The sequence below is a fragment of the Euprymna scolopes genome, chromosome 19 (assembly GCF_053919585.1).
Source record: "Euprymna scolopes isolate OS-2025 chromosome 19, ASM5391958v1, whole genome shotgun sequence".
Lineage (NCBI taxonomy): Eukaryota > Metazoa > Mollusca > Cephalopoda > Sepiida > Sepiolidae > Euprymna > Euprymna scolopes.
Genome location: NC_136500.1, coordinates 47,910,115 through 47,929,040, shown reverse-complemented (window position 1 = coordinate 47,929,040; position 18,926 = coordinate 47,910,115). Strand labels below are relative to the sequence as shown.

Genomic DNA, 18,926 nt, shown 5'->3' with positions numbered 1-18,926 from the left:
TTGAGATCAATTTTCAGATCAATTTATCCTGGTTTATTAGATTTTTATTTTTATAATTGTGATTTTATAACGGTATGAATATTCTCTTTTGTAGTTCAGCAAACAAGAATTAGTGCAGGTACTGTTTTTTTATGGAGGAGTGGTGTGTTCATTGATGGCGTCAATAAGTATGTCAAGAAACAGAATTTTGTTAGGAATGTTTAAGTTCTATAGGTGAATGTAATTACTCAAAGATGTTTTGTTTTTTTGTTTTTTTTTTCATTTCGTTATTGTTTGTCTGCTAGATCAAAGAATACCATTACATATAGATTAAGCTATCTTCTAGAGTTCTCCATCTTCCAAGTATCCATCGGCAATGACCTTTACCAAACATAACTCATGGGTATTACACTGTATTAGCACTTTGTTCATGAATAATCAAATATTGAGTGATCATCAAAATTATTCTTCATCTTTATTCAAAACTGAAAAATTTTTAATTAAAAAAAAAAAAGAAACTATTTTCAAAGTTTTACTATTTGACAATGCACAATACAAAACGGTCATAAATAACAACTGTATATACAAGATTACTTAACATATATAGTAGTGATGGGACGATTCCAAAATTTTTCTTGATTCCGATACAATTCTGATTCTTTGAAAATTTATAAATATTTAATTAGAGATTTTTTTTTTTTTTTTTTGTAAAGTTTTAAATTATTACATAAACCTCCGGGTAATTTTCATGTATATTTTTTCTGAAATGTTTTCCTTGTAAATAACTGCAAATTGTAAAACAGCAAAAGATTTATTTTGATTTTAAAACAAAGCCAAATTGTATCAGTTCGTCGTCAGTGTATATTATGCTACTTGAAAGTTTTCATAAGCAGTTGAAAATAATCGACGATTGATAGGCAAAATGAGAAAACTATGTAGGAACAAAATATTTAACAAGGCTCCCTCCCATTGTTACGAAGGAATTTCTAAATAAAAATGTTACTATATAGAAAAATATTTTTAACATGGGTAGGGTGTGGGCTTTGTTAATTATTCTGTGCCATCTCTCTATGAATGAAATTAAGGTTTTATTCTAATTATAAAAATTTGGTAGATTATTAAATTGATTTGCTTTGCTGTAAAAAACATAAAAACAAAAACGAGATGCAAATAATACTAATAATAATAATGACAAATTTGTAGATTAACATTCAGCTAAATCCCCATTCCAAAATGAAATATTACTTTTATAGGTGATTATGTTTGAAACCCTTAAAAAAAAAACTTGGCAGAAAGAAAAGCAATCATTTTAGTATTTAGAGTGGAAAATCAAGTTCTAATATAAATTTAACGTAAAATAATCTGTAATTCTATTTTGGGGCGCCATTACTTTTTTGTTTGACATTATTTTTGTTCTAAAGTAACACTCGACACTACTTGGTTTTTTTTAACTGATTAAATACTTTAAAATAAGTTAAATCACTAAAAACTTACAAAGCTAAGTAGAAAACGAACACTTAGAAAAATCGATTTTATCTTTTTTGAAGCAACAGTAAAATAAAAATGTTTAAAATATTATGGGGTGTAGTCTCTTTTAAAAACAATATTTCCTTCAAGAACGGTTATAAAATGTGTTTTCAATCGATATTTATTCAATAATGGACAAGTTTTCTTACCTAGCAAAAATGGATGAGTTTTCCATGCACATTTTAATGTACATATTTTCTTTTTATAATTTTGTAAATTTCTAAAAGTTCATATTTAAGTATTTTATCCCAAGTTTGGATTAACTTATGAGATTTTTATGTGATTTTCACTTGTGGCAAAAAAAAGTAAATAAATGCAATAAAACAGGATTATTTCAAAGATGACCATTCCAGACAACACAAGACCAGGTCAGCACCAGAAAAATTAAAAATAAAACTTGTCAAGAGCGGTTTAACCTTTTTAATTTAACTGAACTCTAAGGGGTAATAACTTTTATCATCTAGGTGCTAAAATAAGTGTGAGCATTTCAAAGGGTTTCCTAAGGCAATAAAAGTAAGTAAACTCTTGATTATTTACTTTGTATGTCAAAATTTACCAATAAAATAAATTGGACCCAGAAATCTCTTCTATGTTTATAAATAAATATTCTTCTGATAAATAAATAAAAAAATCTGTGGTTGTTTCTTTATAATTTCCAAGAAAAAAATAAAAGAATAGGTTTTGGAATTGAAAATGAGGCTCAAATCTCCCCCCCCCCCTGATTCCAATACTGATTCTGATACTCCCAAAAGTTTAAATTTTTCCAATTTCCAACACTAATATATAGTTTAAAAAAAAAAAAAATTCAAAATTCCAGTAAGTTGATTGGATAGACGGGTGAGAATTATGTCTACAAAAAGTCATATGACAAATTTCAGTGCTTAATTTAATAACACATTGGTTTCTGTGAACCTTACTGAGGAGGGTTAAAAAGGGTAAATATGAAGAATTACTCCAACCTCGAAAATTCCTTTAAAATTATCACTCTTATAGGTTTTCGGGGTTGCTGAAAACAAAAATAATGTTTAAAATTACGGCAAACGAGTCGTAAAATGATTTGGGGGGGGGGGGCTTCCTTTCTACCCTCGGAAAATCCGCCAAAACACCCACTGCCTCTCACCAAATGTAAACAGGTAATTTTTGTAAAATATTAAACAGTTTTTCTGATCAGTTAATGTTGGCACGTTACTTATGTTAAAATGGTTAATTAAACTGCATAAGCACTTGTTAAAAAACTATACAAGTTCTATAATTGAACAAAAAGCAAACCGGCAGTTAGTTTCCCCTTCCTCCTCCAAAAACAAAAAAAAATTAATAAAATGAATGCATTTCTTCATATCTTGGAAACTATTTGTTTTTTGAAATTTTAAACGTTAGTGATAATTTTAAAGGATTTTCTGAGGGTGGAAAGACCCCCCCCCCCAAATGGGTGATCATTTTACGCTAAATTATTATAGAAAAGTGATCCCCCACTTTTTTAAATTAACATTTCTTCATATCTTGGAAACTACTCGTTTACCGTAATTTTAAACGTTATTTTCATTTTCAGCAACCCCGAAAACCTATAAGAGCGGTAATTTTAAAGGAATTTTCGAGGGTGGAGTAATTCTTCATATTTACCTTAAAAAGAACTAGTGTGGTTGGCATGTTGGTGCTACTCGCTTATCTGGAGGTAATCCTTTTCAAAGATGGTTACTCCCCTTCATTTCTTTTGTGGAGAGGGGAGTATTAAAGTTGTCATTGTGTCACATCCAGCCCTTGTGGGAATGTTGGTAAATGTGAGCAAGATTGTTTACCACATGAACTAAGTTGAATATCTCTTTGATAGCAGACAAAATAGATGAGTCATGATGCTTTCTTCCATCTCACTTTTCTTTAACAAGTTCTATCTGAAATAACACTATTGCATTATTGATGGCTAACAAAGTACTTCTATCTCCTACAACCAGCTGTACCTATCCCCATTGCCTAGGAGTTATTGTTTGCTTTAATTTTTGTTTCAAATTGTTTGTATATTCTCTGAATAAATTTGCATTGTTCTTTTTCATATACAATTGTCTTCATTTTTCTCTTTCCTATTGTGAGTTAATGTATGTTTTTATCATAAACTACTTTCATTATAACAACCACATTCACAGCAAGCATACCCGGTGAACCAAGTGCAAGTGAAATACAAACGATTGCACTGAAAGGGACGGCTAGAATCCTGAAAAGATCTCTTGGTTGGACTCACTAAAATAGGGGTAAATGTTAGACATCTGGTTGGATGTCCCATCCCCTAGAAGAAAAAGTTTAAGAAAAATGAAAAATAGAGAGAAACTAATTACAAGGGATGTTTCAAAAGTAATGGCTCCTATTTAGATTGCATGACCTGAAAGTTTCATCTCTTTGTTGCAGATATTGACAATATGATGCTGCAATAAAGCAACCCCTGTCATAAATGTGTCAGAAGCAGATGCGTCATTGAATTCCTCTAAGCAGGAAAAATTGTTGAACTTTTATGAAGTCCATGCAGTTGATGTTGACACAGATGAGTCGTTGATTTCAGAGTGGTGACATGTGCGCTACAAAGCATGCTCCTTTTACAACCAAGGCATCAAAAATGCATCGAGAATAATAGTGACTATGTAGAGCACAAAAGGTTGCTCATTTTAATGGTGCCACTCTGATATTCATTTTAGTTTTTGAGTAAAAAAAGAAGAGGCCTTACTTTTGGAACAACACCCGTATATTATTGTGTAGTGCAGCGATTGTCTAGTAGTTCTGTCTTAGGATTCTACTTCTTTTGCGAGATGATTTTTTTTTTTTTTTTTGACCAACCCTGAATGTTTATTTCACCTTAAACTTTTTGGTACTGGAAGGAATCTTTAGTTGCTGTTATTTTTATATTTCGGTTGATGTAACCTCCAACTTTCTGTATCTTGCCAACCCTGGAATCTTTCTTTCAAACTCTAGAATTTGCATGGAACTCTTTATTTACTGCCATGACTGGATAAAAGTCATAAGTGATTTGCAATTGTATTTTGAGTATCAACCACACTGAGGATTGAACCTTAAACCTTCAGATGAATGTGACTTTTACAACTGAATTTTTCCAGGTATTCTAACCACTCCACCATGGGTCCTTGCAGACAATTCTAGTACAAATTTTAGGAGGCTTAAACCTATTTTATTTCTGAATGTCACTATTACTAAATATACATTAACATGTTAAATTCTATACTAGGTCTACTTAGTAGTTGAGTCATCACCAGGCAGAAGTCTTTAGAAATTTGCAATTGTATTTGGAGTATCAACCTCACTGAGGATTGAACCTTCAACTTTCAGAAGAATGTAAGTTGCAATTGAATTTCATCAAGTACTTTATCTGTTGCTCCATGAGTCCTTGTGCAAAATGGATTCAATCTTAGTTGCTTTCTTGGCACAGTGAGGATGGGAAGAGAGACAACCGCAGTTTGATTTATGTAATTTCACATGGCATGATTCCTATTTCACACAGTTACTCAACCAGACCCTTTAATCCTTACAATCTCTTGCTATGGTTGTCTTTCAATGATAAAAATGCCCCCCCCCCCAACAATATGCTATTCATGTTAGTAATTCTAATAACCTTGATAATCCTAATGAAAGATTAACATGTTTTATGCTTCTATTTTCCTATGCAATTTGATGTCATAAAACTTGCTAATTACTCTTTGTTTATAATTGTCATTTCAACTCCTTTTCTCATAATTAACCTAATTTTGTCTTTACTACATTATGCTTTCTCAACTTTTTCCAAATTGAAATGTTTTTTGTTCTTTGAAAATGTTACCTTTATTTATAACTAGCGGGGAGGGGGTACCCGGCGTTGCCCGGGTGTTTGGAGGTGTGTGTGGTTTTGGGTAAATCAAAACTCCGGAGGAAGAGGGGGGGGGGAATAAAATAAAAAAAGTTTTGGTAGGTAAGTATGAGGATCGAACCCGAACCCTTGAGGCAACGTTGGAAATTAAAGTGTGGAAAAAAAAAAAAAAAGTGCGACGTTAACCACTTGGCCACCGCAAAATACTAACGGAAACCCGTTTGAATTTATTTAATTACTTAGAATTGGCAGGTGCACATTTTAATGACTTAATGAGGTCAACTTTGACTGCGGGGTAGTATTTTATTTACTGCGGGGAATGTTTTTTTATTTTTATTTTCCCAAGATGTTGGGGGGGGGGCAGCTCCCCATAAAAAAGGGATTGTCCAAATTGAATAGCAATTGTCTGATATAAGGAAAATATTTCCACATTGATCAAATCTGATTGCTTTCGGACATTTCCGGCGATTGCGACCGGAAAAATACCACTGGAATTAGTGTCGCTTTTATTATACGAAAAAGCCTAATCCACATGCGGCGAGCGAAAAATGTTGAATATTTATCTTTTCAAAGTCGAGCAAATTAAATAAACAGGCGACCTCGGTTAACTCGTAGATATTATGATTTCTATGTGATATAAAGTTTTAAGAAATTGTGAGCCGACCGACCGCTTCTCGGAAAAAAGCCTTTCTTGCACATACACAAAAGCGAACATACATGCACGCATTTTCGCTTTTATATACATATAGAAGATTAGTGCAGCTTACCTTTATTTAATACTGAAAACTATTCAGAAAGACAATCTTATATTCCAGAAAACAAAACAAAACCTTAACAATAATAAAGATGCAACAACCATTATAGAGTTAATCGAAGTATCAGATTTAAGTAGTAATCTAATTCTTTTTAAATGTATGACATACATTATATATATATATATATATATATATATATATATAAATCTATTATGATTTTAAAAAGTAAATTTAGTTTAAATTTCCTCCCTTACAAATTTATGAACATATTTTAAGAAAGGTTTTCCTTTTTATTAAATCGCTTTTGTTAATTACAATTAGTATCAACAAAAGTACATTCATATATCCGATATTATATTTCTCCTGAGTTTGTATGTGACTATGTAATTTTTACAAAGTAAAAATGTAGTGGAATTGAACCAGAACATTAGAGAAATTGATTACATGGTGAAAGTAAGAAAGAAAGTGACTTACACAAACGGATGCACCTCTCTCTTTCCTGATGGAATGAGGGAAGGAAAGAGAAAGAAAAGATTTTCATTTGTAGAAGGCTCAGTAATATACTTATGGCATTAATTTGCATAGGAGGACAGAAACTGTTATGAAACGTTTAAAAAAAATATAATGCAATTTTTGTTCTTCTTTGAATTAGTATGGCCGTTATAATTCAGATGTTGGATGTTTAATTAAAATGAAATGAGTTTGTTTTTGTTATTTATTGTATATATAAATTATTATAGGTATTATTTTCTGTGGTGCAAATAAGTTAACCTGTATATAAATTAAGTTCTAGTCTTTTAATATAATTTATATTAATACTATAGTGTGTGTGTTATTTTTGTGTCGGGCTTACGTCTTTTTTCTTCCGAGTGACTATTGTTTAATTGTTATGACCTTCCCTTTCTTGTAAGAAATAATTTTATCAAGAATTCTTCATAAGTTTTGGTTTCGGTTTCTATTGTAGCTGATAGCACCGAAGTCATCTATTTTTTTTTTTTTTTTTCTAAATAATTTTACCAAGAATTCTTCATAAGTTTTGATTTTGATTATAGTTGAAAGTGTTATGGAATAGCTCGGCAAAACTATGGAATTATCTATTTAATGTATCTATCTGCTTATGTGGTTAAATATAAATCTGTTTGGCTATCTATTGTTGATTATCCGTATGTCTATCCAGCTAGTAAACAAGGTTGAGTCTGATCCCATGAACAATGGAGAAATATAGCTGATGCAATCACAGGGTCAGAAAGGTCACTGATATCATACTCAGTGGCCTGGAATTTGCACCAGAAATCAGTAGATAGATCACCACGTGACGGTCGATGAATTCCGTATTGGTTAGGAATTAGAGAGTTGAACCTAGATGTAAGAGAGGGTAGACGTGTTAGAACAAGTCTCCCCTTCTTAGAGACCCCTTAGAGTTTCCCCTGTTGGGGGAGACTCCAAGGTGTCACTAAGAATAGAGAGAGAAGTGCCACAGCCAAGAAGAATTTAATTAACCTTGGGCTGCCGATCACGTATCTTGAATTCCTGGGAGTGAAATAAAGATTAGAACAGATCATTGTCTTGAGTTTGTGTCTTGTGAAGCCATTCTATTAAACAGGTCCCCTACTTGAGATGCTGTGAAGAACCTCCCAGAACAGAATCAGATCGGCAAAATCAAAGGTATGCGGTCCACTATTTAAGACAACACTACATTAGATGATAATGGCCCATTAGGAAAGACATTGAAATTAGTAAAACTTGTTAAGGAACTCATTAAAAGGCCTTAATGTAAGATTAAGAAGATTAGGGTATTTAAGTCTACTCTACCCTACACATGCATTATGCTACAAAAGAGCTCTAGGTATATATATATATATAGAGAGAGAGAGAGTCATCCACACACAGAACTGTTTCACTGTTTCACAGCTCATCAGTGCGGCTAGACAGGCAACTACCTCAAGTCAGGATTGAAACTCGACCGTCTGTACGACAGTCAAGGCTCCTAACCATTACGCTATTGGCGGCTGCTGAGCGAGTAGTGAGTTTAACGATGTTTTGACATCGTCCGAAATACCTCCGCTCGATTTGTTTACACAAAGAGCGTCACTTATATGCTAATGGTAATTCATGTATCATTTCTCAATATGCTCAACTTGAGATGAGGAGCATTATAGTCATCCACATACAGTACTGTTTCGCTGTTTCACAGCTCATCAGTGCGGCTATATATATATATAATTTGTTTTTTCTTCATATATTTGGGTTTTGATGGATATTTTTTATTTTTTAAATCACAACTTTATAATATATAAGAATCGAGAAAAAATTGATTCTATAATAATCTTTATAGAAATCTACATAAATTAAAATATTATATTTAAGCATATTTTATGACTGGGCTCTGCTGGGTGTTCCTGCTAGCTTGCATACCTTTGCAGTTTTAACAAGAGCTACAATAATATCAGGGCGTCTCCATTTACACTGAACAGCCACAAAATGACAACATCAATATATTACATATAAAAGAGTCCACTTTGGAATTTCCGCAGGTCCCACTAGTTTTACTTATTAAAGGAGACAAATTATAGAAACCTTTACATTGTTTAATTGTGTTTGAGTTTGCAATAAGTGCTGATTCAAAACGTCTATTTAGAATGAAGTTTGGATTGTTTGAAGTTAAAAGAATAATCATGTTGTAATGAATGAGAGAATATAGCATTCAAGGGATTACTATTTTTATATCTCTTCTATGTTCACTAAGCCTTTTCTCAAGTCCCTATCGAGTTCCACCAACGTATATTTGATGACAATTATAGCATGGGAAAGTATATATATACCTGCATTAGATGTAAGTTTATTTTGGAAATGTTTTGTTGTTTTTAATGTTTATTTTTTAGTTTGATGTGATTTATTATTGGAATTCCTAGGTTTTTTTTTTGTTTTTTTTTTAGTGTTGCAAGTTATTGTATTATTGATGTGGGTGGGTAAAAAAAGTGTCTGTTAATGAGAAGTGTGTGGTGTTTATGATTTTTGCTTATTGATTCTGGAAATTATTTGTGGCTTTTTTTCTTTGCATTTAATATAAAATATGTGGGATATTGCAAGGTTTTCAAAGATTTTAAAATGCATTTGAACTCTTCGCCAAGGTATTTTGGACTGCAAATACTGAATACACATATGAATAAACCAATTATCATGCTTGTTTTTATTTTATTATGGTGTGAGTAGAAATGTATGTAATCATTTTTGTGTGGTTTTGTGATTTCCTTTTTATACGATAGATTATGTCTAGAAAAAATATTGAGTGATTGTTCTGTTTCATAGGTGAACTTTGTGGTGTGTTCGACTGTGTCTAATTTGTTTTCAATGAAGAAAAATTAAAATATCGTCAATATGGAAGGTGGGAAGAATCAAGCAAGCATTCCTAAAGAAGGAGCACTATGGCCTTTTTTTTTTTTTTTTTTTTTTTTTTTTTTTTTTTTACAAGGTGGTCACCACTTATCAAGGCCTGGAAGCCACTCAGGGGTAAGAGTTATTGCATGTACAGTACGTTAGTGTGGAGATTTAATATAGTGTCTACTTAAGGGGGCGGTTCATCAGGAATTTGTTTACATGGGACTTGAAGACATCCAGGTTGTAGTCAGGTGGGAAACAGGCAGACGGAACAGTTCCACAGGTGTGCAGTTCTAAGAAAGAAGCCTTGTTCATGGAATCTACGTTTTGATTTAGGCACAGATAAAGAGTGGGGAAAATTTTTGACAGTGGTTTCAGCTAGACTGGTGTTTTTTGTAAAAGATTGGCGAGGGGGGACCAGAGATTGGAGCTCGGACAAGCACCTGCCATGGAAATAACAATAAAACAAAGATAGGCTAGCAACGTCTCTTCTGTGGGAAAGAGAGGTGGCAGGGAAGAGAAAAGGGCATCCCCCACTAAGCCACAAAGTCTATTTTGTACTCTGTCAAGGCAGGATAGGCTGTTTTTAGCAGCTCCTGCCCAGATATGGCAGCAGTATTCCATCCTTGGACGTACTTGGCTTTTATATAGATAGAGAATTGCATCAATATTGAGATATCTTCTGGAGCGGTAGAAGGATCCCACCATCTTTCCAGCGACCTTGGCAACAGACTTGATGCATGTGTTCCATTTCAGATCAGGAGTAAAGGTCAAGCCCAGAAGCTTATCAAAACATGGAGCTTCTCCTAGACGAGAGCCATCCATTTCAATTGATGACAGATGGGGATCAGAGCGTTGATGATGTAAAGATAGGAGTTTGGTTTTAGATGCATTAAAGATAACCAGCCACGTCTTTCCCCACTGAACCACGTGCTTGAGATCAGAGGAGAAAGAATCAGAACTTTGTCATTTACAGCCTTTGCTGTGTTGCCGTAGATGGTCGTGTCATCAGCATAGATGTCAACTAATGATTTAAGATTTTAGGGAGATCATTGATGTAGATCAGGAAAAGAGTTGGGCCGACTGATGGACCCCTGAGAGACTCCAGCATTAATACTGTGGGCCTCTGATTTTTTTCCATCAACCACTACACTTATGACCCTATCAGAGAGAAATGATTTAATGATTGAGAAAACATTTCCAGTTATACCGTAGCTGGAAATCTTGTGAAGTAGGCCTTTATGCCATACCTTGTCGAAGACCTTTGATATGTCAAGAGCAATTGCCCTAGAAAGGAAGCCTTTGTCAAGAGATTTGCTAATCCTATTAGATATAACCGTTATCACATCTGCGGTAGATCTTGCAGAACGGAAACCATATTGCATGTCACTAAGAAAGTTATTTCTGTTGAGGTGGTTGACTATTTCTCTATTTAATATGGATTCCAGCAACTTACTCATGACACACAGGAGACTTATTGGTCTGTACTGAGAGGGAGATGACTTATCACCTGAATTCTTAAATACAGGGCATACTGATGAGGTTTTCCAGGGTGTTGGAAAGCACTTCTTAAGACAACGCTTAAACAGTTTCGTAAGTATGGGAGCAAGTTCTGGTTGAAGCTTTTTTAACACTATAATTGGGATGCCGTCAGGGCCAGTTGCTTTACTGGAATCAAGGTTCTTGATTAGCTTGGCAACCTCATACATAGATATTTGTATGTTACCTAGCATGTTCTGTGTTATAGGAGGAAATATGGGGGGTTGATGGCCTTCGTCGCATAGGGTAGAATAAGCTGCAAAGTTCTTGGTAAATAGTTTGGCCTTGTCTGATGCTGACGAGATGACCTCTGGTCCATTGATAATGATTGGGATAGAACACACTTCTGTTCAGGATCAAATTACCGGGGCAGTCTTTTCAACATTCCCTGGTCGGGGTGCTTCAGGCAGTAAGCAATAAACTTACTCCACTACAAAGAGTGGAAGGCAAGGCCTGGAAGAGAGGACCACCTAGAATTACCTAGAATGAATACCTCAGCCTGACAGATAAAAGGCCACCAAAATGGCCCGTTTTTTGCCGGACTGATTGTTTAGAATGGATCTTTGGCTGGTATCTTCCAATCAACATCTCTGAGCAACAGAAACTACAGAAAGGCTGCAGTGATTTTGTACTGACATGTCCCATCCTGATCCGTTGTTTTCAAAGTTTCTAAAATCTTAAGAGATACAAAGGAAGAAGAGTTATTTTGAGGAGTAGACACTACTCTGTCCAATTGTAACGTACTAGTTTATTTTTTGATGAAACGCAACTTCTTAACTACAAAAAAAAAAAAGAATGGAAATGCCACTTTGGATAGTTGAACAATAGGTACCTCCAACGCATGCCACAGTTTTATGTAACACGATGTAACTGCAATTTGATTTAATATTATCATCCTAACCTTTTTACCATTCAAAAGAAACTTCAAATAAATTGCTAATATTTTTAAAAAAATTTTACAGCATACAAAAATAATGAAAATGCGAGACAAAAATCGTCTGTACATTATTGACGCTTTAAAACGTTTCTATGTAGTGATGTTTTTTAAGCCGTAGACACACCCATGTTTTTAAAATCTAGCAAAAATCAAATAATTATCATATTTTCCTGAAATTTTTTATATCTATTTATTATTAAATAAACTTACATATAGTTTTCATTAAATATATTAGAGGAATTTTTTTTTGTGTGTGTTCTCCCCCCCCCCTATTTCATGTTACGAAAATGAAACAAAATAAATGTAGATCGATAAAAATTTCAATATTTTTTAAAGCTGAAAAGATCATATAATTAAAAAATAGTTATATATATATATATATATATATAAATAATCCTGTTATCTTTTTCACTTACCTCAAAGTTGTAAATATTAAAAGTGAACATAAAATCAATATTATGTTTAAAAAAAAAACGATTTTTCTTGATATTTTTTTCTCAGTAATATAATTAAATTACAACAAAAAAAAAACAATTCTAAAAAATAATTATTTTTAAAAAGCTTTAAATGATATTAACTTCAAATATTATGCAATATGAAGTTTAAACGGATTTTTTTATATAACAGATTTCCAATAATAAAAATCTATTCATATAATAGAATATATGACTCTTGAAATAATAAAAATTGCAAAAGCAAAATCGACTAAAACAATTGGTTTTGATTTGATTATTTAAAATAACAGAGGGTGATGATGAAATTTCGCGCCTTTTTTCCAAAAACGTATGGACGCCTGTAAGCAGCATCTTTATGTATCAACAGAACAGGCTGAAATTAATTTTATCATGTGTGTAGTTCGTTATTAAAAATCTATTTGCTTTACAAAAGGTAAGTCTTATATTGTTTGTTATCCATTTTTTTATTGTACATTTTATTTATTCATAAATTTCTGCATAAATGATCTTCCATAGAAATTGACCCAAACTATAGTAAACATATGAAATGATGACGTCACTAGTTATTGTGAACAATGATGTTCTACACGACGGTTCAGCGATGCCTATTGAACAACCATCCATAATATTAAAATTGAGTAAATATTCTAAAACAAAAACTCATCACTCAACCTTCCATGAAGAACTGCTTAACATCCAAAATAAATATAAAGAATACTCCCAAATCTACACAGATGGATCAAAGGATGGAGACAGGGTTGGATGTGCAGCCATCCATAAAAAATAAAATTAAAGAAGACTCTCAGATGGGCTTCTGTGTTTAGTGTAAAGGTGTCTGCCATTGACTTGGTGCTGGATGTAATAGCAACTGATAACCATAAAAAAATATCTCATCCTTACAGATTGTCTTTATCGGTACTTATATAAATGAAAGAAAAAAAAAATGGCAAATCCCTTTATTACAAATCTCCTAAATAAAATAAATACCATAACAATGAATAAATATATAACCTTCTGCTGGATTCCAAGCCAAATTGGCATCTACATGAACAAAAAATGGATAAAGCAGCAAAAGAGTTACTTCAACAAAACCATACAATGGGAAAAATCCCTTACAGACCTAGAACCCAAAATATATATATATATATATATATATATATATATAAGAAAATGGCAAGAACATTGGAACTCATACACAGAAAATGAATTATTCAAAGTAACACCAAACATCAAAATAAGAGATACAAAAAAAGATGTCAAGAAAAGAAGTAATGGCTACGAATAGGTCACACTCATGTCACTCATTCACATCTACTAAAAACAGTTGCATAACATGTCAAGAGCCCAACACAGTAGATCATATACTGACGGCCTGTGTGGACTTTAAACGGGCCTGAATGAAGCATTACCAGGAGAATAGTCTGTCGATATTTAACAAAATCAACCCAGAAAAAATTATTGAATTCCTGAAAGAGATTAAAACGTACAACAAAATATAACAAGATTCCTCAAGAAATACCAAAAACAACTACTCAACATCTAACACATTTCAATTAATGTTTCAGCATTAAATGACCCAAAAGTGGTTGATATGCCGTAAAACAAAACAAAAATTTAATAATTTACTCATTTCACACTTTTGTCCTCATCGTGTTTCACAACTTTTCAGCCAATGTATTCTTTAGAATTCTTCAGTGACTTTATTTGAAGCAACAGCTGCAATAAATGTTGGTTTTACATGTCAACTCTTGATTGGATAAAAGCTTAGTCAACAAATTCTTTCAGTCAACCGGAGAAGCAAGGATATTAACTTTCAAATATTTCATGCACTATAAATAACAGCCCAAACACATCTTTTTTTACAAAGGAGTCACCACTTATCAAGGCCCGGAGGCCACTCGAGAATAAGGGTTAATGGGTGCATTAGTGAATGGGATTATAGCGTAATAATCATGAGTTCCAGTCCTTCTTTCACAGTCAAAGCATATGAGAATGGTCCTTAAAAAATAGCCCTTGCACATAAGTCCCAGACACAAGACCTTTAAAAACTACTGTATGTTCAGTGAGACGATTAATTGGAATCGGGGAATCAAAATAATTAGAACTTTTGGTGTACAATAGCACTCCGGGATACGGTGGCTCTAGAATGTTTTTTTCAGGTTACAATGTGGAAGACTGTTTTTCCGGCTCCTAGTTATAGTATTTGCCCCACCTTATGGTGTAATCTATAATGTTATTTGATTATATACAAGTGTATTATATACTGTACAGTATTCTGTTAATAATTTTTAATGCCGTATCCCGGGGTTCTACTGTATGAGAATCGAAAATATTTGTGCCTATTTTCCGATGCCAAAATGATTCGTTTGTTTTTGTTTTTTTTGTTTTTCTTTAGAACTTCATTTTCCATTGCTTTTATTAATGATAAAATGAACATTGATTTTAAAATACCAATAAAACTAAAATTTATAGATCACACCTCCCACAAGTGTATTTTTACAGTTACGAATACATATGCTCATATTACATTTTTTTTGTGATAATCCGCCCCCCCCCCCCCCAAAAAAAACAACATAGAAAACAACTCTATATTTAGTCATTTAAAAAAGAATCTGAATCGGTAATTGTATCGGAATCTGAGATTTAGAACATAATCAATAATTGTATCAGAATTGGGGGGAAAATATTAGAATTGTTCCTTCACTAGTCCATCCTATTCTCACTAATAAAACAAAGGCACGTTAATATTTACACATCTTCATGTCTATCTTATTTACACGCATAAACGCATATGGCAACAGCCAAAATGAACACCTGTATTCACTTTCTCCTAACAGATAAAATACTTTCACATTCCTTAGACTCTTTGAACTCTCAATCTGAATTTTTGGTTGTTTAACAAGTTGTATATACTAAAATCATATATTTTTGTCTTTTTCAAATCTGGTATACCAAATATACAAATATTTGATATTTCTTTAAGGTATTGTTGTTGTCTATAGGTTGTATATTGATCTTATCTTGATAATGTTCACAATATTTTATCTTTGAGTGCTTTTTTTTTTTTTGACGTAGTTGGTAACCTGGGAATTTATGACAGTTGTCAAGTCAGCAATTATAGGAAAAGAGATTTTTACGTTGTTTTGGTGAGGTATATTAATGTCCTAAGTTATCTATCAAAAACATTAGAAGGTTTCTTATATAGTATAATAAGCTTACCTGGCGTTTCCCGTTCATAAAATATGCTTAAATATGATATTTTAATTCATGCAGATTTCGTATTTAGCATTATAGATCCAATTCTCTATTGATTATTATATTGTACCCAATATATAGTAATGATTTCAAAAGTTAAAAAATAAAAATGACTTGGGTGCTATCATCTAGAATCAAAACCAAAACATTTAGCGCTCCAACCTTATTCGTTACTGCTAGAACTATCCTCAGATGGATAAAACAACTTTAAAAATTAACTGACTTGAACGTATAAATGTATACTTGTACATGCATGAAGGTAACACATTTAGTTGACGTACACCTTCCAAGTTCCAATTTTTTTTCAATTTTTGACTCCATAGCAGCTATTTTTACAGGCTAAAAACCAAATTAAATTTATTCCACAGGTCCAAATACCCTATATATCAAGTTTTAAGTCTGTATACCACAAATCAACAGTAGTTTGGAAGAGACAGACGAAGTCACTTTATATATACTGGGGGGGGGGTACCCGGCATTGCCCGGGTGTTTGAAGGTGTGTGTGGTTTTGGGTAAATCAAAACTCTGGGGGGGGGTAAAATAAAAAGTTTTGGTAGGTGAGTATGAGGATCGAACCTGAACCCTTGAGGCAAAGTTGGAAATTAAAGTGTGCAAAAAAAAAAGTGCGACATTAACCATTGAGCCACCGCAAAATACTAACGGAAACACATTTGAATTTATTTATTTAACTACACGTGGACGACGCAATAAAAGTTAACTCTGCTGCTTCCATTTGACCTAATTAATGAGGTCAATTAGAAGTCACTGCGGGGCAGCGTTTGGGTTTGTTTACCCAACTTTGACTGTTTTTTTTTTCCCAAGATGTTTGGGAGGGGCCCCCATTGTCCAGATTAAATACCAGAGGACTTTGGAACAGGATGCAACACCGCCTACGTAAGTAATTCATCATATCTCTTGACTTGGCAAGTTTAAATGCAATGGGTTTGAGGTCCTCAAACAAGGCAGCTCTTGTCTGGAGGACCTCTTGTCCCATGGGAGTTGATGTGACTAGCGGAAGTTAGAGGGTCAGATAGGTGCGAAACCAGCCAGCTGATCTGATGGCTAGATGTGATCTGGTCAACAGATTCCACGTTGAGCACTTAGGGTGGGAGATGTAGCCGGAGAGCCTTCTACCCAAATGCCTTTTTGGATAGGATGCTATATCATCTCTTTTAAAAGAGATGATATAGAGTTTTTACAATGTTTAACTTTCAACTGGCTAGGTCAAATGAAGCATAAACTAGTTATGGCCCATTTGAAATTAGGGAATAGGCCTAAACTAGGCGGGTACTGGAGGTTGACCTCCTTACTGAAGATACAAGACTTCCAAGAGGCTTTAGTGGGTGTGTTTATTGGGAGCAAGTTGTGGGTTAGCTTAAATCTAAAACTAGGAACTACTCCATCATCAGATATACCCTGCATCTCACACTAGATAAGGCTAGGATGAAAAAGTAGCTAAGAGAAGATTGCCAGGGCAGCAGGTAAGGAGGATACTAATAGTCTCCACCTCACCTTCTGCCCTGTATTACTATTAGCCAGGAACTAGCTAAGTAGGACTTTCAAGGCTAGTGAGCGTTACGAATGTCAAGTAGTTAGGCCTAGGGTCAGAAAAGTATCCAATGAAGCCATGAACTCCAACGTGGATGTGCATAGGGAGGTTTCCATGGGTGACTCGGATAAGTACGTCACAAGTGTTAAGCACCCTGATGGACATGCTTTGGGATTGACTCTGCAGATTTGCGAGGGATTTTGGAGAGCATTTCAAAGAGCAATTTACACAACGGTTCGGTCTTGTCCAGGATTTTGACGACTATTTGGCGATTGGGAGCTTGGAGGAGCGTCACTACCCTTCCAGCTCCCCTCAGTTGGATGGATGGCCCAGTTTAAACCAGGTCTCCAGCTCAAAAAGAATTGGTCAGAGGTATGATCAAAGGTTGAATGATGGTCAACTTGTGGTTTCAAAGGAAACCTTTTTTTTAAAGCGTAAAGGGCGCAAACGTGTACCATTTACATCTTTCCTCGCATTTTCTACTGAATGGCCATACTTCCTCTGCCTGCGAATTACGTAAAATCCTTCCAGGACTTTCTGTCCATGCTTCCTTTTGGCCAGAGAAGGCATTGAGTTTGCAGATAGGTCTGTGTTTAATGTCCATGTGAGGGAAGCTTGGGACTGTCTGGCTTGAGGTGTCATGGAGACGCCAAGAGGCTGGCTTCCCTAAGTCTAACCTTGACAGAAGAGTCTGCATGGAATCCTTTGGCCGATGGTGCCTTTCTTGACCTCATCTTCAACCCTTCAGTCAAGGCTAGTCGTAGATCACGGGCGACATGTGATTCATCAGAGAGTGCAGAGTTGCGCTCAGAAAGTTCCCAAGGTTCAGCGACCTTTCATGGCTTTCAAGAAAAAAAAACTGTATATGGAATTAGTGCAGGGGACTGCCGACGACCCTCTCATAGAGTGTTGGGGTTGTTGAAGGAGGAGATTTGCCCCCAGCGGAACTGGGCACAATGTTGGCATCATCTCTACAACTTTTTTCCTTGACCTGGCGATTGGCTCAAAATGTGTTACCCCTTAATGCTATGCAACCCAGTGCCAGACTAGTAGAGTTGCTCGGGTGTCCCCATTGTCTGACCCCAGTAGAGGAAACACCGGAACACACTTTCTTTGATTGCAGCGAAATAGTGTTTCTCACGATCCTGTCTGGAGCAAGAATGGTGGTGTGGATGTTCCGATGGAATGAGTAGTGTGGGGTTGAATCTTTTGCTGATCAGAATCTGATCACGTTCTTCAAGCACCAATTGAAAGTGACGATCAGATGTGAAAGGAAAAGATTACATCCTGCATCCTGTGGCAGAAGATGGATCAAAATAGAGAGCTTGTGTGCACAAAGTGCCAAATTGGAGTACATGTTCCTCACCTGAGCATGGTGCACACGGTTCCAGGTCCTGTCAGACTCAAGACCCCTTGAGGTAACCCCTTTGCTTTGTCTAGGTTCTTAGGTAGTCAAGTGAATGCTCCCCCCTCTCAATAGGAAACTTCAAGATGCCCACACCCCAGCATTTCTTTTCATCCCTGGCCATTCCACTAATTGATTTCATCTTGGAGTGACATCACATACCCCCCCCCCTTCCAACTTCCCTACCCCATTTTTTTCTTTATTTCTCCTCATCTAGAATTCAGACTCCGGAAAACAGTGGGCAGTATACCATCTAGAAAGGGTTGAAAGGGCCTTATTAACACTTTTTGTTTATTTTTAACTCTC

At 34.6% G+C, this 18,926-nt stretch overlaps 1 protein-coding gene across 1 annotated transcript in view; it reads left to right on the top strand.

Moving 5' to 3' along the window:
* LOC145303561 (uncharacterized) overlaps nucleotides 1-18,926 on the top strand; it is a 150,595-nt gene that overhangs the window by 12,227 nt on the left and 119,442 nt on the right. The window lies entirely within an intron of this gene.